The sequence below is a fragment of the Colobus angolensis genome, unplaced genomic scaffold, assembly GCF_000951035.1.
Source record: "Colobus angolensis palliatus isolate OR3802 unplaced genomic scaffold, Cang.pa_1.0 Scaffold7, whole genome shotgun sequence".
Taxonomy (NCBI): domain Eukaryota; kingdom Metazoa; phylum Chordata; class Mammalia; order Primates; family Cercopithecidae; genus Colobus; species Colobus angolensis.
In genome coordinates this window covers 19,582,664-19,609,981 of record NW_012120709.1, presented here as the reverse complement: position 1 = coordinate 19,609,981, position 27,318 = coordinate 19,582,664, and the positions used below count along the sequence as shown (strand labels likewise).

The following is a 27,318-nucleotide window of genomic DNA, read 5'->3' as shown; positions in this document are numbered from 1 at the left end:
TTTTTTTAGTAGAGACGGGGTTTCACCGTGTTAGCCAGGATGGTCTCGATCTCCTGACCTCGTGATCCGCCCGTCTCGGCCTCCAAAATTGCTGGGATTACAGGCGTGAGCCACCGCACCTGACTGGTTATTACATTTTTAAAAATATATACATCTTTTTCTAATTACAATAAAATTTCTCTTATTCTACATGGTCACAGAACAGACTATTCTGATTCATATAGCATTCTCGTTAATAAAGTGTTAGGGGAATACTGCTAATCTTTAAGACGTAGAACAAAATCATATGCTTCATATAAACTAAGTGCACACCTTAATTTTTCTTTGATGACTCGGGAGACACATGGAGGGCTGTAATGGCCGAGGGTCATCATGACAAAGACCAGTTATAATTACACGAGGAAATCAGGAGAACGCTATGTTACAGAGATTTCTGGCTGTTAGAATCTTAGATCTGAAGAGCTAGAAGGCACCTCAGAGATCTTCCATCTAAGTCTTTTATTTACAGATTAGAAACCAGACACCCAGACTACTGGCAGGCTAGTGACCGAGCCAAGGTCATTTGACCATCCAGTGGCAGCCACACAGTGACATGCACACGCTGGGGCCAGTTTTGCTAGGCTAAGTCATATTGATCCCACTTATCACAATCAGAACAAAATGAAAAAAGAAAAGGTATGCTGTCACTTGCCTTCTAAATTTGTTGATTTCCAAGCAACCATGGATCTCTACTTGTTTATATTTTCTGTGACAGCTCTTTCCTGGATCTTCATTTTCTTATCACTACTTCCACAGCACAACTAATACACACGATGCGATGCTGCAAATAACACACAGCAAGGGACGGGCCCTTTCTCTGAACAGTTTCTGGTTTTTCTTTTCTTCTTCACCACGGTTTTTATCAGGACTAAAATGTGGAGAGGAGCTTCTACCAAGCGTTCGATTCCAGCCCTGCAATTTAACTTGCCAGGTTTAACTGGGGGGTGATGAATCAATTATTTACTTAGCTGGCAGCATTTTCCTGTCACTTAAATCATATTTAATTTCAATCTATTATAATCCATTATCAGTGCTGAGCCAAAACCCTTGATGCATTATTTGCTTATGAGATGGTTTCACACATACAACAGCATCAAAGTACTCAGGTCCTATGTACATTTAGAGATGACGGACTGCCTCTGTTAAGATGTGGTTCATGTACACACTTTAGAGATTTCTATATTTTACAACTTTAACATATCCGGCGCCATTTACTACCAAGTAAAATAACCACCGGAACAATCTAGATCAATAGTCTATTTAATCTGAAAAGTCATCCTTCATGTGAGATGGGATTTAAATATTTTTTTGAAAATCATCCAGATATTTTATTCTCACCTCTGTCACAACAAAAGCCTAAATTCTAAAACTATTGGAGATATAAAAGCCAAATGCAATGTATGAAACCTAATTGAATCCTAGTTTGGGGAAAAAAATACATAATACATTTCGGAGGGATAATTGCACTGGGTATTACATGATACTAGAGAATTCGTGTTAATTTTCTTATGTATGAAAATGGCATTGCAGTTATGTAGGTGAATGACCTTATTTTAGAGATTATATCCTTATTTTAGTAGATACAACTCTGAGATACAGTCATTATTCAGGAGTTAGGTGTCTTGATGTCTGCATTCCCGTAAATTTTCAGAAAAAAAGTATAGAAACAGCAAATATGGAAAACAATAATTTGAATCTACCTGGTTGGTAAATAGGTATCCATTGTACTATTTTTTTTTTCAATTTTTGAAATTTGTTTGAAAATTTCCAATAAAAAATGAAAATAACTAACATATCATTTCAAATGATACTTTAGTATCCTAACTCTAAATTGCTTGGTTTATATACACTTTCCAGAGAACAGAAAGCCACTGTTTCCGGAAGGTGGCAAGACAGCAGCAGATGGCAGAGAAAACAGCTCTGTTTCCTCAAATGATTCTCCAACCAGCAAAGATAAACACAGCAAACGGGGACTGCAGTTAAAGGTAGGTGAGGAAGAGTAAGAGGGCATCCAGCTACTTTGCACATGTTCCTATGTCCAGGTCCTGGCAATCTCTACCTGGGTTGTTAAAGGAGCGTGCATATGAACCAAAAACACACCTGTCCCCTAGGCAGTGTGGCACAGAGAGGAGGGAGGCGAGCATATTACAGACATGCAGCTATCCCAATTTTCAAAAGGGGGTAAAGTGTTACATACTCAGAGAACACAGTGGTTTAAAACTCATGTTTCTGCATCCTTTGAAACCATCTTGTTGTTCACTCTAGGGATTTATGTGGTGGATACGCCCTGGTACATTTCCTAATGGCATACACTAATGTCAAAAAGCCTGCTCATGTGACACTTGCAGCTGCCCCCAAATTTACCCTTCTGTGTCTGTTTCCTAACTTATTCCTCCTAACACAGGAATAAAATTCCCATCTCATAGGCTTCCCATGAGAAACAAACGAAATAACATTCGTAAAGAGCCTAGTACTAAGCCTGTTACTGGGGAGGCACCCAATAAGCGGTAGTCACAGTTACCACTAGAATCAATATGTTTGACTGTATGTCTTATGATAATCTTCTAGCCCAAATGGAAAAATTAGAGGCTGTTTGTCAAGACAATTAAGCTTATTCCCATCTAGTTAAAAATCTGTACCTCAAGAGGGTTGATAAATGGATTGATGTCAACCTAGAAAGAGGTCGCAAGTGTTCCAGTAATTTGCCTTAATCCTTCTTTCAACTCCCACTTTTATATACGACTGGAATGAACACCTAAAAGCGAGCTGTCAAAATATGGATGACAAAAAAATTGCAGACAACTGATATACGAGAGGAGAGATCACTAAAGCAGGGTGAGTACAGCCCCGAGAGGTATGCAAGGTGGCTCACTGCGATGTGGGAAGGCAGTGCTTGAGCACTTTCTGTCTATTTTTAAACTAAAATTCCTTAAGCTTCACTAACTTTTGTTTGTTTGCTTGTTTTGAGACAGAGTCTCCCTCTATCGCCAGGCTGGAGTGCAGTGGCATAATCTCAGCTCACTGCAACCTCCGCCTCCTGCGTTCAAGTGATTCTCCTGCCTCCGCCTCCTAAGTAGCTGGGATTACAGGCACACACTACTGCGCCCGGCTAATTTTTTTTTTTTTTTTGTATTATTAGTAGAGACAGGGTTTCACCATGTTGGCCAGGATGGTCTCGATCTCCTGACCTCGTGATCTGCCCGCCTCGGCCTCCCAAAGTGCTGGGATTACAGGTGTGAGCCACCGCACCTGGCCAGCTTCACTAACATTTTAAATGCACTGACTGACAGCGATACTGCCACCTGGTCTGTAATTGGGAGGATGGCATGTCATGCCAGGGATGCAAGTCTGAGGGCAGAGTGGGTCATCACAGCAGAGCCCATCCAGAGGGCCCTCTCTCATCTGTTTTTCTCTTCTCCATATTATTACACACAGCCTTTTAGTTGAGCTCTGTTAAATGGATTTATGCAATACATTATCTAGTTTTAACTAAACCAATCTTCCCTAAATGAACAGCTGGCTTACAAAAAAGATTCCCACAAAAACATAGTGTATTGAAGATAATACTAATAATGAAAGCATAAGTGAATAGCAGTACGGATAGTTCTACTATTCCTAGTACGAGCACTATGTTCATCCTACCAGATAAAAACAACAGTGATTTAATAACATCTGATCAGAAAAAGCAAAAAAAAAAAAAAAAGAAATGAAATCCTCAGGATGATATGAAATATGAATTTAATTCACTATTTGAATCTTCCCTTTAGTATATACTATGCCTTGAGGTATTATCTAATGACACACATATATAATTTATAAAATAATAAATACACATATATGAAAGGAGAACACACAAAAGTTACTTACAAATGAAGTAATCAACCAAAACCATTTGGAGAAAATAATCAAGACTCATAACACTCAAAATAAGCTGGAATGTGGGCCAACTTTAACCACAATGAAACATAAACAAGATTAATGCAAAGTCCTACATTCAGGGTCAAAAAATCCAATATACAAGTACAGGATGTGGGAGGCTTGGCTCCAAAGCAATGCATGTTGTAAAAGGCCTAAGGTTTACAGCTGACCATCAGCTTTATGCCAAGTAACTCTGTGTGGCAGCTAACAAAATCTCAGGCTGCCTTCCTCAGGGGATGTCTAGTGTCTAAAACTAGAGAGGTAATGGCTTCACTTCATAATGCTGGACCACAGGTGGAAGGCTGTGCTCAGTTTTACCAGAAACACTGACCTATCAGAGCCCATCCAGAGGACAGTGTTCAACTATGGCTTCCACAGAGAGGTTTCCTACACCTGTAAAAGGCTGGCCTAGAACACCTCCAAGATAATCTTAACTCTGAGCTCTATGAGTCCCTGAGGACACAGGAGGCGGGGTCTGGATGATATAAGAAGCAAAATTTAAACAACTCAGCTTGTTGTGCATGGCAGATAGTCCACACAAATGTAATTCCTTGACAGTGGGAGCCGTTTCTTCATCTTTGTCCTGTTCAGTGTTGCAACCCATACTGGAGACATTGCTTGGCATCTAATTTGTTCTCTGCAAATGTTTGTGATCATGGTGACAAACTGCTTATCACCTGAGGTATGAAGAGGCTGCAAGGGTTTGATCTCCAGGGAATTTCCAACTCTAAGATGTTACAATTTTTTATCTGCATATAATCTTTTCCTTGACAAATTAAAATACCGCTAGAAAACAATGTGGAGCCTCTTCACAAGTTTTTAATTGAATACTCCACATTTCTATGGGTGATAGTCTATTTCTATCCATTTTTCAAATATTTTGGGATTTTCTTTTAAATTTTTTTCTCCTTTCTGATAACTTTTTTTTTTTTTGCTGAAAATATAAAGAAAGATTTTTGAAGCCAATTCTATTGGAAATCTGTAGATAATAATATTTGGTTTTACTTTTCTCTACCCCAAAGATTACAAATAACTATATAAAAACAAATGTAGTGTACCAAATACTTTAGCTAAGGTTTAAAGAATAAAAAATTAAGGGCTGTGAAAATATGTGTACATGAAGAGATGGCAGACCTTGTCATATATCAAACTGATAACAGCTTACAGTCAATATTTGATGTTTCCTGCAACTTGACAGAAAAAAAATGAATAATTCCTTAAAAGCATTTCTGCTTGTTATGAGAAATTAGATTTTGTTTAAAAAAAGACTTCATGTGGAAACAAATGGTAGAGAAAATCAATGCCCAAATAATGAAAATAAACAATATACATAAGCTAAATAGTTCAGTGCTCACATCCTGCTATAGCACTGAATGTAATATTTTGTGCTGTAGCTAAATTAAGACAATGTCACTCATCTCTTTTATAATAAATATCAAACAAAGATCTGACTTTCTTTCTGCCAGTAATAATCAGTCAATATTTTCTGTAGAACATTTCTAAATGACATTAGTAACTGTAATTTTACTTGGAAGATAAGATCTATCCAAGCGACACTGCAAGCAAGCAAGGCAGTCTGTTTGCGCTTTCAAAGAAAGCCTTGGAGAAACAGCAACCCTATTGTCTAAGAAAGGTAAGCTAAGTATTACTAGGATAATGCCCCAATGGTGAAGTACTGTCAAAGATAGGCATCAGCCATTTGCCTCAATATCGGAGTCAACCTCATCGACCTATGCTAGGCAGAGAATGGTGGGCCATCTGTGATGAGTCAGGCAGAAGGATTCCTACATTGGAAGAGTAGAGACGTTGACCTCTGAAGATTACACCCAACACTAAAACTGTATGATGCTACGAAATTCTGAAAATGTGTTTCAGCTGGATGATTAAATTCCACAGAGATTTCCGGAGTGTGTGGAAAATACATTGTTCCTTCAAAACTTAATCTAAGGGGCAAGAAAGCAGGTCATTTTTTATCGCTATTGTACAATCACCAAGATTAAAATACAAAGAAAATCACATTCAAATATGACTGTTATTATGCAATAAATTTAGGAAAGGAAGTATTGTAAAAGGCGCCCAGATCATTCAAGTATCCAAATTCAAGGTGAAGTGGAAGGCATGTGTCCATATCAAGAGAAATCTCAACACATTATACAAAATATACCCTCCTCAATTCCCTGGCAGTTCCTGCTAATAGTGATGGGGCTGTCATTCTTGCTGTTTGCTATTTGAAAGCACTAAGCTGTCAGAAGACACAGGCAACACTGTGGCTCCCCAGGCCTGAGATGACAGAAGCCCATGAGTCCTGCTCCATGACAGATGCTGGACTGAGATAACGAAAAAGAACAGGAAATGCGGGGAACAGCAGCTGGGCCAGACAAATTCAACTTCCCACCTGCTGTTGATTTACACATTCATCTCTCAAACCTGATCCCCATCCATGGAAAAATCTGCCAGCACGTCGAGAAATTAATCAATTTGGGGAAAGGGAGGGAGTTATCCATGGTCGATTTTATACTCTTTCTGTAAGCACATTTGTGTAGCACAGAGGCAGCTGAGCCGAACAACAGTGGCTTTCTCTGCTGTGTGCTGTAATCACCCATACACCTGGGACTCACGGCCCGCACTGCTGTTTCTTAGATGAGAATTTTTTTTTTCCTAGGGTAAAGCTGGCTTTGGCTTTGGAAACTAATTAGATATGTCTGCATTTTTTGTTTAGCTCCCCGAGTATGCTATGGACATCTAATTTGCATTTCTGTCTTGTCCCTCCCTTGTCGCCTTTGTTGCTTTTTCCTTTTGTCTGAATAGAGAACAAGAATGATTTAGGAACACGACTGGTCAGACATGCTACTCTTCAGAGTGTGTGTCTATATACGTATGTAAAATCCAAGTGCCTCGTTTGATGCAAAACAACCTTTATCCTGAAGAACATTTCAGCTCAAGAAAATGCTCTTTAAAATGTCTAATTCCCTACTGTGATTTCCTTTAAAGTTCTAATTAGTTGTGCACCATAATGAATTCTGTAAATTGCAGTGTTTCATTTAAAGCTTTTAAAGTACAGAAGGCCCTAATAATGAGTTTTGCCACAATCAGTCTTTGAAGAAAGTAATTTTGACATGTAGGTTTCACATTTTTGGAGATGTCATACATTTTAGATATAATCATAATGTTGAGTCGCAAATTAATATTTGTTACTTAATGCCATCAAAATGTCAGATTAATGAGTAATTAACAACGTTTGTACATAATGTTATTTCCTTCTTTCTGCAAAGGCCAAAAGCCTAATGGAGAATTCAAGGCAAGAAACATCTTTCAACAGATATATTTTCTGAGTTCTCCTTTTAAATAACTTACTACCAGGTCTATAACTGTCTTCTTTTAGTGGTCAGCAAACAGCTGGGTTTCCAGATAACATGGGGAACATAAAATATTCATGTTATTTAAGCTATTTCTATATTTTACTCATTTTTTTTATTTGCTGGTCTTGAAGGGGAAAGAAACCATGGCCACTGCCTGCTCCCTCCTTTTAAAGGAAAGATTTATTCCCTTCTACAACCTCTGCCTGCTATGCCCTGCTTTAGGACTACTAAGCTACTCTGTATCCCATACCTATTTTTCAATCTTTCCTTCTCTTCTTGGATTTAATTGAAAAGTGACTCTCTCTAAGCATACTGTCCATGTTCCTCGCCCCACCTTCCTCAGAAGAGGCAACAGCTGCCCTTTGTTTGGTCAGTGTCAGCCTTGGCCTTCCCCTGGACACATCCTCTCTCCATGTCCCCAGTCTGACCACACCCACAGCATCATTCCACTCCATTCAGCTCCTCCTGTTGCACTGGGACCACTTATCCCTCTGTTGTCTATTGCCAGCCTTCCCTTTCCATTCCAAGGCTCAGGATTAAGGAATTGGAAGCTACCCTCTCCACATCCCAGCCTCCTGCACGGCTAGCATTTTCCTGAACCCCTCAAGCCAATTCCTGGACTCAGATCATTCCCACCATCCATTCTATCCATTCCTCTGCCTGGGTCGCAGATCACTGAGACGGAGAGAAGACAAATCTTTGCGAAGTTGGCTTATTACTGATTCAAACACCACCAACTTTGAGAAGTATGGATGGTGCTCAGATATGCTTCACGCACGCCTCCTCATCTTCCTGACCCAGACCTTACAGAAAAGTAAATGAAACCACAAGGGAGATTCCTTGCATTTTATCAATTATACTAATTTTGAGGCACACACAAAAAGAGGTACTCTTCACACCCATATAACATGCCAGACTGTTTCCCAGTCTGCTTAAATTCTCCTCGGTCCCCAGCCCTGGTTTCACTGGAGGGCCTTGCTCCTGCACCATGGCGAAGGAGAGCCCTCTGGAGAGTGTGGACCTAGCCAGTGTTCCTTCACTGCCTCTTGCCCACCCCACAGCCCCACACACCTGTTCCTTTTCCCCTCCCATAGCTCATTTATAATTCCCAATAGGAATAACGTCTCTAGCCAAAATCTAAGGCGTCTGTGTATTTCTTTTTACTTGCATGTTTTGCAGTGATGGACTACCTAAGACTACCATGTCTCAAACTGTCTCCTTTCTCAGCAGTCTCATTCTTGCCACGCATGCTATGTATTACTTTTTTAAAATTAGAGACAAGATCTCACTTTGTTGCCCAGGCTGGCCTTGAACTCCTAGGCTCAGGTGAACCTCTTGCCTCAGCCTCCCAAGTAGCTGGGACTGCAGGCACACGTCACCACGCCCAGCCTGCATTACTTTTTAATTTCAATTTAAAGTGCACTAAAATAAAAACCCTGAGCGAGTTAAGCATCCAGTGTCCAGCCTTGCCTGCAAATTAACGCAAAAGTAAATGAAACCACAAGGGAGATTCCTTGCATTTTATCAATTATACTAATTTTGAGGCACACACAAAAAGAGGTACTCTTCACACCCATATAACATGCCAGAAAACCTGTTATCCAACCTCCCCATTACTGATCTTGAAGAACTAGCTGGCCCTGGCTTTCTCAGCAAACAGTCTAATCAGTAAGTGGAACCCTGGGTGTTAAATCACCTTGCCTACATGGCATTGCAGGTGGCTCTGGCAGATGCCTAGTCCAGCACGTCCTTGATTTCCCATGCAGAACACAGAGGAATGTACACAAAAGCACTGGTAAGCAAAATAGCTCCCAAACAGCTCTCGACGGCTTAAAGTGCCACTAACACTAAACGTCCTGAATCAGGGGGCCTATCTAAGGAGCAAGCTCACTGCCTACCCAGGGAATATACCACCCAGCTGGTGTATTTCAAGAAGCTGAACAGTCGGAGTATCTTCATCTTGCTCTGGAGCCTCACAAGGGCTCAACACATTGTACTTCCCATGCTCAATCTCTGCAGACCCTGTTGCCCAAGTCTGTTTTCTGTGTCAAGTACCCAGTCTAGGACATACTCTCGAATCTACTAATATTACCGCTTAAGAAGCACATTCTTGATGCTTTCTTACAGATGACATTTTAAAAAAATCAGTGAATGGTTGTTACTTTTTTCTCAACTTGGCTATCCGAAGGTGAACCCCACCTCTGCCTATAGAAGCTGCTCCCCGAGAAAATCTGGGACTGTAGTGAAGCCACATTAGTTGCCACAAGCTCCAGCATTACCAAAATCTCCCTACCCACTCACCTCCTTAGCTCCCACCCTTTCCACTATTCTCACACAGTTAGCAGCACCCAAGAGAACTTTGGGAAAAGAGCCCTTTTTCACCATCAGAATCTCAGGTCAATGACTGGTAAGGTCTTGTTCCCACAGCCCTATAGCTCAGGCACTGTTCTCCCTGGCCTGATCCAGTGTGCCCCAGTGAGGAGTGGGAGGAAAAACAGAAACTGTCTGCCACTCAGGATCACATGGTGCTTTCTTCTTCTTAGTATGGGTTACTGCAATAAAATAAGCTTCTTTCCAAGCAACAAAGCAACACGATTTGAATTCATGACTAATCTTGAGCTCACATCATTTACATGAAATGATACACATTACGAAAATACTTGCAACTGTGTGTCACAAAGGACAATCATTCTAGTGTGAGGGTGATGGGGAGTGCAGGGGGGAACACGTGTTTCCACAGCCTTCTGTCCCAAATTTGTAGGAAAGAGAAGTAGGGAAGAGAAAGGATGCTGGGTTATAGGACAGGGGATAGGAACCTGACAGCCACTAAGCCTCAAGATGAGTGTTCTGCCTTAAGGAGCCACTAATGCTTGGCTTGATTGTGTTGAAAGTTTAATAATACAAGAGACAGTGAAAATTGACTTTTGGAATGGATATACACATCCATTCGTCCAATCAAAAGATATGGTGGGAAAGTTGCACACATGTTCATGGCAACCCCATAGAAAAGAATGAAAGCAGCCCAGATGTCCATCGGTGGGTGAATGGATAAACAAAATGTGGTCTATATCTACAATGAAATATTATTCAGATTTTAAAAAGGAAAAAAATCCGGTTACATGCGAAAATATGGATGAGCCATGAGGCTATTATGCTAGGTAAAAGAATGAAGTCATAAAAAGACAAATACTATGTGATTCCACTTATGTGAAGTATCTAAAGTAGTTTAGTTCTTACAAACAGAAAGTAGAAGAGTGTCTGCCAGGGCCTGAAGTGGAAAGGAAAAGGAAAGTTGTTTAATGGGTATAGACTTGCAGTTTTACAAGATGAAAAAGTTCCGGAGATGTATTTTGCAACATTGTTAAAATACTTAACGCTACTGAAGGGTATACTTAAAAATTGTTAACATGGTCAATTTTATATGTTTTTTTTGTTTTTTTTTTGCCACAGAAAAAAGGCAAAGCGACAAGAAAGAATATATGGTAGGTGGATGTGATTAGCCGATACAAAATTACAAATTTTCTCATTTGGCAAAGAACCTAAATGGCCTCTCCCCTATCATGACACATAGTTAATGAACTCATTATTAGTTGAATTACTTTTGCTTCAAAGTCTGGAGCCAAAGCAATATTAACACCCCTCTCACCTTTTTATTTAATATTTTGGTCTTTATACAGCTTAACTGTGAAATGTCTGTGAATTTCTCTCCAAGTTTGTGAGCTGCTGACAAAAACTCATAAACGCAAAGACTCCCCCACCCCCCGACTTTCTCCCCGATCATACACATAAACCTGAGTCTCATCAGGAGATGTGAAATCCATCAGCCAAACATCAATACGAGAATTGAGGTCCTCACAATCCATCACTTTTTCTCTTAAAGTAAGAGAATTCCCAGTGATTAAAATGCATCTCCTTTTGCATGTTATATAAGTTGGTGCTGTTTCAGCATGTTAATATGGTTTGCAATTCCTTACCTTTTTGTTGCGATGTGAAACAGATGATGGCATTTCATTGCAACAGAACACAGCAGCACATCGCCAGGTTGGAAAGAAAAGCAAAAAAGAAGAGGAAACAGAAAACAGTTAGATTACGTCCTTGGAAAGAAGGACAGAGTGTGCTCCTAATAACATCTATCACATGAAGAACACAGCAATAACAAAACATAGAGATATTTTTATACACAGCGACACACTTCATAAGAGACACTTCTCCTGCCATCATAATTAGAAACCTATAGCTTCTGGCATAAAGAACAAAGAGAAGGCTCCTTAGCATCTACCCAAAGACTTCCCTCCTGAGCCTGTCTTTTCTTAGCTGTGGATTCTGTTACTACAAACACGTAGGACACAATTCCTCCTTCAACAATGCAGGACGACAGCAGGGCTGTCTGGGCATGGGTTCCTCTTCTTATAATACCTCTCCTGAACCTGAGAAGAGAGTTTCACTCCCTGAACATACAACCATGGCACTGGCACGAACAGTTCCATATTCCCTAACATTTCTGAGATGTGGCTTATAAAACAGACAGTATACATGGCCCTGTGGAAGAGGCCTCTGGTGTGGGAAGGTGGTGACAGTTCTCCAGTCTCAATAGGGGTGGGACAGACCTCTATGGGGCGGGTCAGGCCGACAGTCCTTCCTCTTCCTGTAATAGCTACCTCAAACATTAAGCAGGGAAAATGGACAGTGTTCACTGGGGAACTGCAGTGTTCCCCAGCGGTTCCTAAACATGCTCTCTTTCTCTCTCTCTCTCCAGCCCCCGCCCCCCACTGTCTGACACACACACACACACACACACACACACACACACACGCTTCCTAATATATGCCTGATCCCAAACTCATCTGAACCCCCTTAAAGCTGTGCAGCTGAGCCTAGGAGCTGGGAGTTGTGTTGACTGCTACACTGGGGAGAAAATACAGTGTAGAAACCCGGAAAGAAGAGAAGGTAAAGCCCCTTACCCCTTTCGGGGCATTGAGGAACACACATTGTCTAGAGCTGAGGCACGACTGAACAGATGTGAATTGAAGGAACCTGTCCCTTTTTTTTCATCTTTTCCTAGTTAAAGAGGCAAATTTGCAGAGCCTGGCTCAAAATTTAGGTCAGAGTCTCCTGGGAGAACTGTCTTCGCTCACGTATTTTACAGACATTATTTCAATGCCTGTCGTTAGCTGTCTGAGATGAGCCTGCACAGAATATGCTAACAATTCAGCTGACCTTTGACCCCTGGCCAAGAGCAAGGGGCAATGAAGGGCCTTACCAAACCCCAGCATGGTGTTCCAGCAAGCTGAAACAGTGTCCACACAGAGGACTGCAAAGTCAGGGAGGAGGGAGAGGATGTGTGTTTCTTTACTCACTAAAAAGTATCTTCCATCCCCCTCCTCATCTGAACAGAAACAAGTGCAGAAGACACACAGCTCTCTGTCAGGGCAAAGGAAGTGGCTCACCTAGCTCCAGACGGACTTCAACTTCCTGGCTATGGCACAGATGGCTAACCATTCTCCAAACCTACTTCCCTTTACCAATGGGCATACAGCTAGACTTCATTTCCTCGTCTCCCGACAAATAAGCCATAACCATGTGGCTGGGTTCTGGCCAGTGGATTATGGGTAGAAATCATTTACGCCACTTTTGTGACTGGCCCCTAAAACCACCTGCTCAATCTTTCAGTCATCTCTCCTCCCCTATCAGCTGCCTGGCTGGGGACATCTAGGGGGAAGACAGCAGAGCTTTAACATCCTGGGCCCCTGAATGACTGTGTGGAGCATAGCTTGTCCCACCCAGCTATGGGAGTTTCTGAGCATGAGACATCAACATCTGCTGTCCTGAGCTGCTGAGGTCTGAGGCTTCACCTGTTATGATGACTTCACTTACATACCCCTTGCGAGGGTGGCACACTGCCAGGTTTAGCTTCTATTAGACACATCTGTGTGCTTCTAACACACCCCTCTTTCTCATTTAAGCTCTTCTGAATGTGTGTTGCTCCTTACAATCAATGAATCCCTGAGTAAAATGGGCTTGGAGAAAATGTCCTGGAAGCCCACTGACGAGGCACAGCGGACTGGCTTTTGGAGTGGGGCAGGTGGTTTTGTGTCATCCCTCACACAGCCCAGAGGGCAGAAAGCATCAAGAGAAAGGCTCCTGACAAGCCCTGACAGGGCTCACTGCTAATCACATCAACTAGCTTGTTTGCCTCTTCCACAGCCTACCTTGAAAAAAGACAAATAGGCTTCAATTAAATTTAGAAAGAACATAAAAAAGAATTTCCTGACAGCAACTGGAATATCTTGGATCAGACCACAAGGTCTGAAGCTCCTCAGAGCGAAATATGAATACAGAGTCAACTGTTCCCATTTGGTTTAGGTCAAGTCATTACTGTCTGTCCTGTGACTTTTAGGCTAAGGAAGCAAATTTTTCCAGAGGAGGAATAGAAAAAGAAAAGGTCTCTAGTAGTTTTCCTCAGAGTCTAACCTGTGCTGCAAGGAGACAATTACTATGAACAGTTCGACGAGGGACTGCAACAATACCACCATTCCACCTTAGGAAGAATATCCTAAATATGACATACACCCCCATTACACACTTGATATAGGCTTGGGAAATAGCCATGTACAAGGTCACACTTATCTTTTGCTGATGGGGAGGTGTAAATCCATTTAAACCACAGGTAGGGAGCATTTGCAATGTGTACTACACTGGAATCAGTGGGGAAGCCAGGACTTATGATTTATCATTCCCATCTTCAAGTTGCTTACACACTACTAACAGAAGCAGGACATAGCATGAAAGATTAAATAAATAACACGACAACAGTACAAATGATGTCACAAAAGTACCTACAGCCCAGTCACTGGGCAGAATTCAGCCTATTATTTGTATCCAAATTGCTTTTCAAACTCATCTAATTTGCCAACACCACTGTTCCTCGGCACTTCCAATCCTAGTTGCCCTAGTTGTTTGATTTGTTTCCCTATTAATATACATCACTTTGTGGTATACTGTTTAATTGACTCATTGAATGTATTTAATAAGCTGAATGAAGGCTGGGATTTTCTCTGTTTTGTTCACTGTTGTGCCCCAGTGCCTTGCACAGTGCTAGGCACATAGAAGATGCATAATAAATACCTGTCAACCAAAGGAAAACCATGACAAGCTTCTGAAACCAGAAATTAATTTTTAAAAAAGTAATTCCCATGCTCCTAAAAATATTGTTTGCAGACACTGTGCCAACAATAGCTAGAGCCTGATCACCAATGTGAATACTGAACAAGGCTTCAAATTTATAAGGATCTCTACTGTCAAATACAAGACACTGATATTTGGAAGATGTAGTGGGCAAAGCCTGTCTTCTATGTGGCCATCTTCTTATTTGAATGAATGGTATAACCAAAAAAGGGGCCCTTAGACACCCATGTGTAAATCCAGAGGGCCGTAAGTGCTGTTAGTGCCGTTAAAAAACATGGTAATAACATTAAAAAGGGCAAGCCTGTGTGTCCTACATGAAATGTGTGTCTAATACAGCAAAACCTGAAACTACCAGAGCACTATGCTAAATTGCTGGCCTATTTACTTAAACTAGCAAGGGTCTGAAAAGAACCGCAAGGGCAGGAGAATTGAGGCTGTTCGCCCTTGTCACTGAACACATATCTTCTTTATTCAGGATGTTCACAATACTGTGAAGTCTCATAAGAAATCTTGAAATCCACATTCCTGCCTCTCTCCTAGCAATCTTGGTGCCAGTGTATTCATTTGACACTTTGGGGCTCCTATGGCATAAGTAGAGAAAGATCAGTTCTAAGGAGTTTTTCCAGAATAATGCCATATTTAATCAGTGGATGAAATGAACAGGATTTAGTCTTCCTGACCAAGTTCATCCCTGTGTTCATCTCACAGCTGTGACTGAGTGGGCATTTTAGAGAGCAAATGATGGATGCTCATACGTCTTGGTCACTGTTACTGGCGTAAAAAAATACAGGTCCTTTTCTATAGAGTCTCCAGGAAACACACCCAAAAATAATCTCATTGTAGTGAAGATGAAGCCGATGGAGACATCCAGCTCCAGCTCCAAATGCACAGAAAATTATGCAGAAACCAATCTGCCAGGACAACAGTTTAATCTTCAAAAGCAAAACTTGGCCCTGAGATAACAAGCTAATAAGAGATTTTCATTGAAAATACCTTCATTTGTCAGACCCAAAGGGTCCTCTTAGGGAAATGAGAGGCCCCATGTGAAATTCAGAGGAGACTTGGCCTTACAGTTCTCCAATCCAGAAGTGAAAGGAGAAAGCTGTTATTCCATGGTGGCTTTTCCCAGAGTTCATCTATCAGGTGTTGTCCAATGAGAAGACAAAAAGCCTCCTTTAAACTGTACAGCTCCCAGACAAAATAAATATGAGTTTAATCTTTCTGCTCTCTTTCTTGCTCTATATAATCTCCCCCAAGGATTAATTTTTAATATATCGTGTGTATGTGCCTGCACACATGCGCGCGCGCACACACACACACACACACACCCCATAACTTAAAGTATTTTAGTTACTCTCCAATTGCCGGTCATGAATGTTAGTAATTCCAGCTGTCCCCAGTGACAAACATGGCCTGTACCCCCACGCCCATGCCCACATGGCAGCTTCTCCTCCCTATCTCTCCACTCATTCCTTCCTCTTTGGAATCCAAGTTGACCCTGCTAAAAAGAGTCTCCAATAAAATGAGAAATACAAGGCCTATTTTTCAACCTGTAAGCCCAGGCACAGAGATGTAAGTCATCCCAAGAATAAAGAGGACTAAAGGAGGGTGCATGCCTATGAAGGGGGCAGAGGGAAAGGACGCTGCTGTGGGAAGGGACAAAAGCTGAGTTTGTTGTCACCATTGTCACCATGGAGTATATCCCCCTTTTTGTGATTTCTCTTCTTATACAAATGTCTCATTCCCTAGACTGTGAACACGGAGGGGAGGAACCATTTACCACTGACTCTTGTATCCAAAGCTCCTGGAGAAGAATTGTATGTGCAGGACACTTTCTAATACCTGAATGCACTGATAAATAAGTCACAGAGTACTTTTATTCCCATTTCACATAAGAACAGAGGCCTGGAGATGTAAGGTTGCATACCCAAGCTCACGGAGCTGATAAGTGACACACCTGAGATGCAAAGCTAGGTCTGCCTTCTCCCAAACCGCTCTGGTGATGCACACAAGACCCGAGCAGTGAAGAGCTACTGAGTAAATAGGCGATGCTACACGTATTAGATGCTGTTGGAAAGAAAGTGTGGTTGCCAAAAGAGACTGGGGTGCGTGGCGCACGGATTAAGTAATAAAACAGACACCAGCCAAGGAAAAATGTACGACCAGGCCAAGACGATAGACAGAGGGAGCACACTGTCGGCCCCAGCAGTCTGGTGAGCACGCCACAGGGAGTATTTGGTCAAAATGATGGCTCAGCGACGCCCCATGTGATAAGCAGCCACCCTCCTGAAATCCCCTGTGCCCAGTCCTTTGTGGGACAGGTACCCAGCACACAAGTGAGGCTATTGTATGTTCTGAGTTCCACATGCTCAACATACAACCGACTTGCTGGAAGGCAGCCCATCTTTCAGTTGAGAACCGCTGGACTATTTCTCTCTCTTGTAGGGAGGCACGCTGCTGAACAGCTGTCTGATTTTTGTTACTGGGCACTAATCACTTAAGCTTTTTATTGTTATAATTCCTTTTTCTTTTAGTGGAGACTGAATTACCAAGTTTCAATGCCTTGGGGCTCTTAATACCAATTTTTAAAAATTTCTATTCTCTCATCACGACTTAACCATCACCAATTTTGCTAAAAGCAATGAGGGTTTAAAAACACTATCCCTAAAAGATAGTTCCTGCCTTAAAAGGTGTTGCATTTATACTTCCATTATAATCTTCATTCCTTTCTTTTTACAGGAGCAATTAGACCAGTAACAGTACGATGCAAGCTTTATTTTAAATGGCTTCCGGAAGAAAAGAGACAAAAGCATTGGTAACTCCTGAAACAGTTTTCTGTGCACAGTCTTGTAGCTCCCTATGGCAGGCAGGAGTGGACATGGAGCTTTTGCAGAGCTCTGATAAGCTCTTGTTTATTGCAAATTCCATTTATTATTCTACGGCAGTGTCTGTCCAAAAGAATTACCTGGAGAGCTTTTGTAAAAATGCTTTCTAAACCCCACTCCTGGAGATTCTGGGGTAGAGCCCCGGAATGTGGATTTAACAAGCTCTCAAATGAGTCTACGACAGAATCAAGCTTGGGAATCACAATTCTAATACATAAGAGGTAATAGAATAGGGACAATGTGTTGTTCAGACAATCAGCAAACATCACTGTCTTCTCTAAGTTCAATGTTGGAATACAGGCGGCCACTGTGGTAGGCAGGAAAGAGGCACAGAAAACAAACCAGAGGGAGGATTTATCCTCTAGAGAAAGTTTAAACCTATGTCCCTTAAACCAAGATCTGTCTGGCTGAAGATGGTCTGAAATAAACTGCACACTGTAAGGAGGTGTGGTGGATATCCTGGGATAAATGGGCACTATGGCAATTCTGCCTAAGTCTGGCCTGTAACGTGGATGAGTTTTTCTGCTGCGAATTTACTTATTCTCTCTCTGTGTTGTGGGCAAATTTGCATTGTGTCTGCAGTGGGGGTTGGGGACTTGAGTGGATTCCTATTGAAAAGTAACAAAATTTCTTTTTATGAGAACCGTTCACGTAAAAGAATTTCAAAACTATGTAAGAATGTCAGGGAGACAAGAGAAGCTCAATAATTTGTCAATTGCATCTGCTGAGAATACAATTATGAGAAAAATGAACTGTAATGATATAATAGATCTTTTTGTGTTGCTTAAAGACTAAGCAATAAAAGAGCAGGGTGATAAGCATCGGAAACTATTGCTATAAACACATCTGAGTCTGTTTCACGAGCACATGGGGGAGGCCCACCCTGGGATGGAGGCAACATGTAGAACTCTATACTTTGGGTTCAAGTCCTGACTTTACCACTTGGATGAGTTGTCTGACCTTGAGCAAGCTGTAAACACTCACTGAGCCCAATCCTCTCAGAGTGGCGCAGAGACCAGAGCTGACACTACAAAGCACACAGCACAGGGCCTGCCACATGGGAGGCACTGAATAAATGGCAGCTATTTACTGTTTTTATTATATTACTGTATATTATTATTATTCTTTGTTTCTGTTAAAGGTAGGGGAAGGTTTTATTATTACTTTTTTTTTTTTTTTTTTGAGAAAGGGTATCACTCTGTCACCCAGGCTGAAGTGCAGTGGTATGATCTCAGCTCCCTGCAATCTCTGCCTCCTAGGCTCAAGGGATTCTCTCACCTCACCCTCTCAAGGAGTTGGGACTACAGGCATGCACCACCACACCTGGCATGCACCACCACGCCTGGCTTATTTTTGTATTTTTTGGTAGAGATGGAGTTTCACCATGTTGGCCAGGCTGGTCTTGAACTCCTGACCTCAAGTGATCTGCCCAATTTAGTCTCCCAAAGTGCTAGGATTACAGGTGTGAGCCACCACACCCAGCCAGGTTTTATTATTATTTTTTGTTGTTATTGTTGTTAAGGGTAGGGAAGGAAAGACTCAAAGATGTAAGATCAAACTTTGCAGTGTGGGACAAAAGCCAGCCGCACAGATACCACAGATGACGACCTCAACCAATATTTTAATTCCAAAGGGTGGCCTGCAGCCTTTGAAAGTCTGCCCTCATGTCCAACCTGGTGACCTGGCATCCTGCACTCTGCCCAGCGGGTTCTGAGCTGACCACCCACCTTTGGCTGACTCAAACAGTGGTTTCTAGACTCAGGAAGTATAAGCCACTACTGCTGATCAATTCTGTCTGCTCAAAGCCAATAGCATGTAAAGGGCCACTCTTGGATCCACCCAAGCCACAGTCTCTGCTGCAGTTTTGATATAATCAAAATATAAGGGCAATAAACGTTAATCCAACTTAATCCCATTCATTAATAAATATAATTGAGATTTCTATTGATTTATTTACAACCATTTTCCCACGTTCTCATAAAGGAAATATGCTATTATTGTTCTGCAGCAAATGGTGTTAGGGATTAGAATTTCTAAGATACTGCTGCAATCATTATAGAGGAAATGTGGTCCATTCCTTAATAAGCGTAACGATGGAAACCGCCTTGCCTGGAATCTTTCGGGGACTCAGAAAGCCAGCTTTGTCAGAAACTCAACACTGGATTACCTGCTTACTGAGCAAAGCCATCCATTCAGTAAAACAATATCAAAAAGTTACTACCCAACTGTGCTTCAGAATACCAGGGCTGCATCCTCTATTTCTCTAATCATATTACTTAAGATTTTGTAAGTTGTCTGATTAGAAGGCTGATTTAATTAGAGTAGTAATAGAAATGACAAACATTACATATGCTTGTATATTGCTAAACCTTTTTCAATTATATTGGAGGTACCACCAGTGTGATGGCTAATGGTAGACATTCAGGCCTTTAATGACGGAAGGCCTCAAGCAATCTGCACACATTTTTATGACACACATTAAATATACATTCAATGTACTGCTGAGAAATTTAGCAGAAGTGTTGATTCATGCTCTTTTGCCAGACCTAGAGTAATCCAGCTGTCAGTAAACGTGTCTTATACTGACTTTAATGCTGTAGCGAGAGTCAAATGAACACACACAGGAAAAATGGGAATTCTTTTTTTCCTTGAAGTATTATACCTTATTGCTCTGGTATCTTTTGATAAGTTATTATCCAAGGAAAGCTCTTCCAAAATAAATAGTTACCATCAGGAGCTATACTGAAGAATGAGATACACCTCAGTTTCCCATACGTAATGAACCGCAAGACTAAAAGCAAAGAATTTGGAAATATCTTGTGACTGTAAACATACCACAGCCGCTCTATTGTACAGACAGGGACTTGGCTATGATGCTGTCAGTCCCTGCTTGGCTGAATTGAAAATAGTCAGAAAAGAGAGGTGGAGATCTGTTTCTTTTGCTGCACAGCAGAGTCCTGAGCAGGACTTGTTCTGTTGCCCTATATTGGTGACCAAGGAAGCAAAGCTAAGGTCAAAGAGATGGGCAGGTGCACTGCAGTCTACAGAGTACTAATGATTGAGAAGAGACACCTCCGGAAAAGCTTAGGGAGATGGCAGAATAGTGCCGCGACACCGCACTCCCCACTTGCCCCTCCTTCCTCCTTCCCAGTCTAGAGAAGACAAAGAAGACAGCAGGTGGAATTCACTCAGGGTCTTCTGCCTAGTGAGAGTAGCTACAGCTTTCCCTTCTTCTTTCCCTGGCATTGTTATCCTTTCTTTCACCTAAAGCAAGAGAAAGGTGACTACCTAAGAGAATTACTTTGGAGGAGCCAGCGTGAAGGAGAACCTGGCATCCTGGTTCCCAGCTGGATGACTGCGGGGTCAGCCGCTTTGCTGAATGGCCCTGAGTCCCCCAACCACTCTGAGCAGGCAAAAAGTGAATTGGAGAGAAACGGTAGGACAAGAGGGGTCAGGAACCATCTAGCAAAGGCCAGGATGAGTGAGCTTCCCAAGCACCAGTGGGCCTACATCCCCTTGCCAGGGTCCTACCTAAGGGGGCAGCCAGAATGTCAAGGGAGCTCAGAAAGGAAAGGCTGTGGGCTGTACCACCAGAAACAGAGCTGAGGGGTGGCTTGATAAAGCCGGGTTGACATTGTATCTCCTACATCCAGGAACCACAGGATAGGGAGTCCCCTGAAGGGGCTCTAAAGAAACCTCCCTTGAATACCATGAAAAGGCCAGTATTTGGATGTCTCCCATCTCGCAGGCCCCCACCATCAGTCAGGGTACCAGAGAAGCAGGTACATCTCCAGAGAGAGGATGGCAGCCATGGCCAGTGGTGTGAGAGACACTTGTCTCCTCCCCACTCTAAAATATAGGAAGGGAAGGAGAATGAGAAGAAGGACACAGTAAGAGTGTCCCAGAGCTAAATCAAATTCGTTTACCCTTCTCCAAGGCAAGGGAAGGGGAGGAGGATGGAAAGAGTAAGCACCCCTTCCAATGATTCAAGTCTTTTATTTTTATTTTTTAAATTGATACATTAATATTTGTACATATGTATGGGGTACATGTGATATTTTGATACATACATATAACATGTAATGATCAAATCAGGGTGTTTAGATTATCCATCACCAGGAACATTTATCATTTCTTTGTGTTGGGGATATTTCAGATCTTCTAACTATTTTGAAATATATAATATATTGTTGCTGTCATCACCCTATTGTGCTATCCAAAACGAAGATTCATTTCTTCTACCTAACTCTATGTTTGTATCCATTAACCAACTTGTTCTTCCCCTCCTCCTTCCTCCACCTACACACACACCCTTCCCTGCCTCTGGCAACCACCATTCTACTCTCTACCTCCCTAAGATCAACATTTTTTTAGCTCCTACATATGAGTGAGAACATGCAATATTTGTCTTTCTGTCCCAGACTTACTCCACTTAACAGAATGACCTCCAGGTTCATCCAAGTCCTTTTAAAACTAAACAAGGCAGGTGCTGGAGGGAATGGAAAATGAGATTTACAAAGAATATGAGAATGGTGTCTTAAACTAGACAACCCTGAGTTCCTTATTATTATTATTATTTTTTTTTTTTTTGAGACAGAGTTTCACTCTTGTTGCCCAGGCTGGAGTGCAATGGCGCAATCTTGGCTCACTGTAACCACTGCCTCCTGGGTTCAAGCGATTCTCCTGCTTCAGCCTCCAGAGTAGCTGGGATTATGGGCATGCACCACCACACCTGGCTAATTCTTTGTATTTTAGTAGGAGATGGGGTTTCTCCATGTTGGTTAGGCTGGTCTCCCCCAACCTCAGGTGATCCGCCTGCCTTGGCCTCCCAAAGTGCTGGGATTACAGGCATGAGCCACCATGCCCAGTGAGTTTCTTTTTAACTAACGAAAACAAGTGAGGTTCCACCAAAGATGTTCAATTTAATAAATCTTTTTTGAGGATCCACCATGTGTCAGTCACTATTTTAGGCACTTGAGTGACAATGACACTAATAAATGAAACAAAGATCCCAGCCTTCCTGTTACTTATGGAGAAGAGAGATTTAACACAGCACAGTTAATACAGTGAGTGGAGAAAAATAAAACCACTAAATTTCTACCGGGTTCAGACTAATCCATAAACCAGTTTCAACAGCTTTCTAACATTAAACAACGATTTTCTGAAAGTTTTGCTCTCACGAAAACACTGAGTTCTACAAAAGGACCTAGAGATTGAAGGAGGGGATGGGATCTGAAGGCAAGCCGATAACACCAGGCAACTGTTATGGGCTTAGAGAGATGGGTAAGAGCACTTGGAATCGGCCGAAATAGACTAGATTACCCCCTTTCTGCCTCCATGGTGTTTGCGTTCTTCACTGATTCCATCCACACCAAGCCTTATCTCCTCAGGATAATAAAATCAACCTGAGACAGGAATCAGTGCAAAGCATGGCCACAGCAGCACTGTGGACAAGATAAGAATTTAAGATCTGCTTTACATTTGCCAATGGAAGCACTACCATATTTTCTAAATAGTTGCTCATAGAGCAAAAGACATGACACAGGAAATAGGTCCACATTTACAGACAACTCAAAAATCTTTGGATAGGCATCTGAAGGAATGGATTTTGTCTTCATTCCTAGTTTCTGATTTGATTCTACTTTCCTGGAGAAGGATTTTGTTCTGCCTCCTGAGAGATTGGGAAAGCAGGAGAGTCTTGAAACTCATGAAGCCCTACCAAGACAAAAAGGAGTCGCTGGGGTGTTGGGGATGACGACTCCGAAAACCACAGTAAATTCTACTCCTGTCTCCTTTTTGAGGAGGATCATTGTTATTCTTCTCAAAAGCCCCTTTCTGGAGTACAGTGCCTTTCTTTTTTTTTTTTTTTTTAAGATCGGTGTCGTTGGCGAGGCACGGTGGCTCATGCCTGTAATCTTAACACTTTGGGAGGACGAGGCAGGGGGATCACCTGAGGTCAGGAGTGGAGTTCGAGACCAGCCTAGCCAACATGGTGAAATCCCGTCTTTACCAAAAATTCAAAAATTAGCTGGGTGTAGTGGCACATGCCTGTAGTCCCAGCTACTTGGGAGACTGAGGCATGAGAATCACTTGAACCTGGGAGGCAGAGGTTGCAGTAAGCCGTAATTGTATCACTGTACTCCAGCCTGGGTGACAGAACAAGACTCTCTCTCAAAAAAAAAAAAAAAAAAATTAGTGTTGTTGGGGCTCAGAAAATGATATCCCAAAATATGGCACTTTAACATACTGAACTAAGGAGGCCACCCCGCAAATCCTCTGTCTCTCCCAAAGCACAGGATAACACTGTCCTCTGAAGTTTCCTTATCTACCCAGAAACTGGACCCCTAAAGACACAATTGCCTTCAATCCTTTCCCTGAAATTTCATTAAGCAGGAAAGATGACAACTCATATCACAGAGGAAGAGACTGAAAATTAAACATCACACCTAGAGCCTAGATAATCATCCCAAACTATCCTCTGTTCTCAGGTCCCATTCAATTCCCAAACAGCATCACGTACAAACCATTGACTGGTCTTCAGGCTCATTCATTTACAGCCCTCGCTGCCTTCCTTCCTTCTCCCCAGTGAAGAGGACATTTAAGGGATTTAAGTATCAACCCTCTGGCATTTTCTTCGAGTTTTCGTATTTTGTATGATTCCTGTGCACATATGTGCATGCAATCCATTTGTTATGCTTTTCTCTTGTTAACCTGTCTTTTGTTATAGGAGTGTCAGCCGTGATCCCTTATGATGGGGAGAAAGGAGATCATCCCCTTTCTATAGCCACGGTGTTTGCCTCTTTCACTGATTCCATCCAAGCCAAGCCTTATATCCTCGGATAATAAAATCAATCTGAGATGTGAATCAGCACAAAGTGTGACCACAGCAGTGCTGCGAGGGGCCTGTGGTGTTCCTAATGAGCCTGGGTCACGATTTTATTTAGTGTCAGATGATCATGTCTGAATACAGCTAAAGGTCCTTCATTAAGGCTAGGCTGTTGGCTGTTTATAAGGTAGAATGATATAGATGGTGGTCGTTACTTTTAAATGGCTGAGTACTAAAAAAGACAAGGATACTTCCACCGGAAACCTTCCAACTTTGCAAAATGAGTTCACTTTTAACACTACCCTTGGATAATGCCAGCCCACAGGGTGCTAATGGCCCGGGGAGGTTCCTCAGAGCAAACATTAACACTACCAATTCTTAACTGGAGAAAACAAAAGTGCCAGCATAGCTTAAAACCCTTTGACTTGGTTTCTGTAAAATGCCTTTTCTTCATAAACCAGTAAATTTTCCAACCTGGCACAGTCAAGGCTGGCTAATTCTTCTTAGACAACTGAGAGAACACTCTATATTCAATTCTTTTAGAAAACTGTGGAGCCTAATTAAGCCTAACAGCTAGAGCACTAAATGCAAATCTTCATCCTCCAGCAATTTAGTTTAAGTAGCAAAGCCACTTTCATTTTTCTGTGCTCCAAAGAAGTATTTTGTCATCATGAATTGAGAATAATAATAAACTAGTTGTGGGAAATGTAACCCCAGACCGGGTACCGGGTTGTGTGTAGATCTATGGGGCTGACATTAATAAAATTCTGTTTATCTCTAATACATTAAAATAGTATTTTATAGGAAAATTTCAATGTGTGGCACAGAGAGGAGACATGCTGAACCCGTTGACATTTAGCTAACAGAATTTTTAATAGAATTGAGCTGGCCTGGGAAGGAAGAAAAATAGGAAAGAAATGCCAACCAGACAACTCCCTAGAGAATAATTTATTTTGGTTTTATGTGATATTAAATATCACTTCCTCCACCAAGGTTGGAACTTGCATTAGTCTCAGCAAGCAAATTTTGCAAGTCCCAAAATTCCATCGCGATGGCCCCTAGGTCAATCCCAGGGTCCAGGGCACTGCTACCAGCCATTCCAACAAAAACAAGACAATTCACTGTGAATGGTGCCATTTTCCATGCCACTGTGCAGACAACATGAGGGCTTCCAGATCACAGAACCAACCAGTGCCTGATAAAACAGTGTGTGAAACCTCTACCCCCTTGGGCAAATCTGACTTCTGGCTTTCTTTCATCTGCTTCATGGCTATCATTGGCTGTTGTTCCAGACAGAAGTTCTGCAGCTCTGAAAGCAGTTTTCCCTCCCATGTGGCAGGTCTAGGGCTCTAAACTGTGATGACTCAACTAATCAGCATTTCCCAGGTCAGGGAGAACTGTCCAACCCTGTAAGTGGCCAGAGTTTTCAGAGCATCTTTCTCTCCCTTCCTCTCTGTCTACATGTCACTTCTACTTCCTTTTTTGTCCTTCCTCCTCATTCCCTTCTTTTGCTTTGTCTTCCAGCTCTTCCCCTTCCTCCCATTTACCTTCTTTTAAAACTAGCCATAAAGAGGTATCTTTTAATGTTCTTCTGTTAATTTGAAGGTGATTTGAATATTTCCTATTTCTTTCCAAAAACCTTTTTAAAGGAATTAAACACAATTGATTTTTGTTTGTCTGTGCTCTGTAATCATTAGTTTTGGTATTTTAAACACTTTCTTTCACTTATTTTGAATATAAAGCTCTTTTCTTTCCTTGTGTTTCTGTCTTTTAATGGCTCATTTTCATTCTCTATGCTTCAAATGAATACTAAAATTCAGTAGAACAGCTTCTGAATTCTTTTCTATACAGATTCCTTTTTCTTCCTTAGACTCACAGGTTTCAATTCTGAACCCATTCTTCAATTCTATTCACCGCAACTTTTTTACCGAATGCCTACAGAGGCCAGGAATCAGGCCCGGCACTGGGGAATTCATTGTTTCATGAGACAAGCATACTAGAAGGGGAGACAGACGACAAATACGTGAACAATAAATACACAAAATAATCAGACATGACCTGTGTGGCAAAGAAAAGACTCGCACACTATGAGTGAAGAAGCAGGGGGCCTGTTTGAGACAGGCCAACAGAGAAGGCCTCGCCAAGAAGATGCGTTCCTGAAAAGTGAAGGGAAATGCCATCCAAAGGGCTGAGAAGGAGAACTTCAGGGGAGGGAACAACAAGGATAAAAGCCCCGAGGCAGGGAGGAGCTTAGATTTTCTAGGAACTTGGAAAGAACATGAGTTTTGCTAGATTGGGTCTAGTAAAAGGAGAGGAAGCGACAGGGCAAGACGACAGGTAGCAGGGACCAGAGCTTGCGAGACTTTTCTAAATAACTGAGATGCTATTTTTCAGACTACTAGAAAGTCGTCGAAAGGTTTTAAGCAGAAGAATGGCATAATCTGGTTTTTAAGATATTTCTCTTTATGCATTACTCTGGAAGAAAGTGAACTCATGACTTCTGAGCTCTTTTCATCAGATTTCCAAGATCAATGACTAGTTATACCTTTAAAACACCACCACGGAGAGTCTCTCTGTAAAAGGACCACCACTTAAAACAAAGCAATACGTGCCTTTATGAACACAAAGAATTTTGAGGCCATATAATCAACATGATTGTGAAATTACAGATGGACTTACTTTCTAAAAATTGGACAAGTTTCCTACCTGCACATGTTTGTTCAGCACCCAGCTCCCCCAACATGGTCTCCTTCGAAATCACTAATACAGGCCAGGCATGGCGGCTCATGCCTGTAATCCCAGCACTTTGGGAGGTTGAGGCTGGTGGATCACCTGAGGTCAGGAGTTCGAGACCATCCTGGCCAACATGGCAAAAACCCATCTCTACCAAAAATACAAAAATTAGCTGGGCGTGGTGGCTGGTGCCTGTAGTCCCAGCTACTCAGGAAGCTGAGGCAGGAGAATCGCTTGAACTCAAGAGGTGGAGGTTGCAGTGGGCCAAGATCATGCCACTGCACTCTAGCCTGGGTGACAGAGCGAGACTCTGTCTCAAAAAAGGAAAAAAAAGAAAGAAAGAAAGAAAGAAAGAAAGAAAGAAAGAAAGAAA

The 27,318-nt window shown here is 41.9% G+C and overlaps 1 protein-coding gene across 6 annotated transcripts in view; it reads right to left on the bottom strand.

Moving 5' to 3' along the window:
* NCAM1 (neural cell adhesion molecule 1) overlaps positions 1-27,318 on the bottom strand; it is a 314,204-nt gene that overhangs the window by 128,124 nt on the left and 158,762 nt on the right. The window contains exon 1 of one of the 6 annotated variants that reach the window (XM_011926760.1): positions 11,291-11,814. The exons of the other annotated variants lie outside the window; for them this stretch is intronic. The gene's annotated coding sequence lies outside the window, so the exon portion shown is untranslated. Of the gene's footprint in view, positions 1-11,290; positions 11,815-27,318 lie in introns of those variants that run through there. 6 annotated transcript variants of the gene reach the window in all.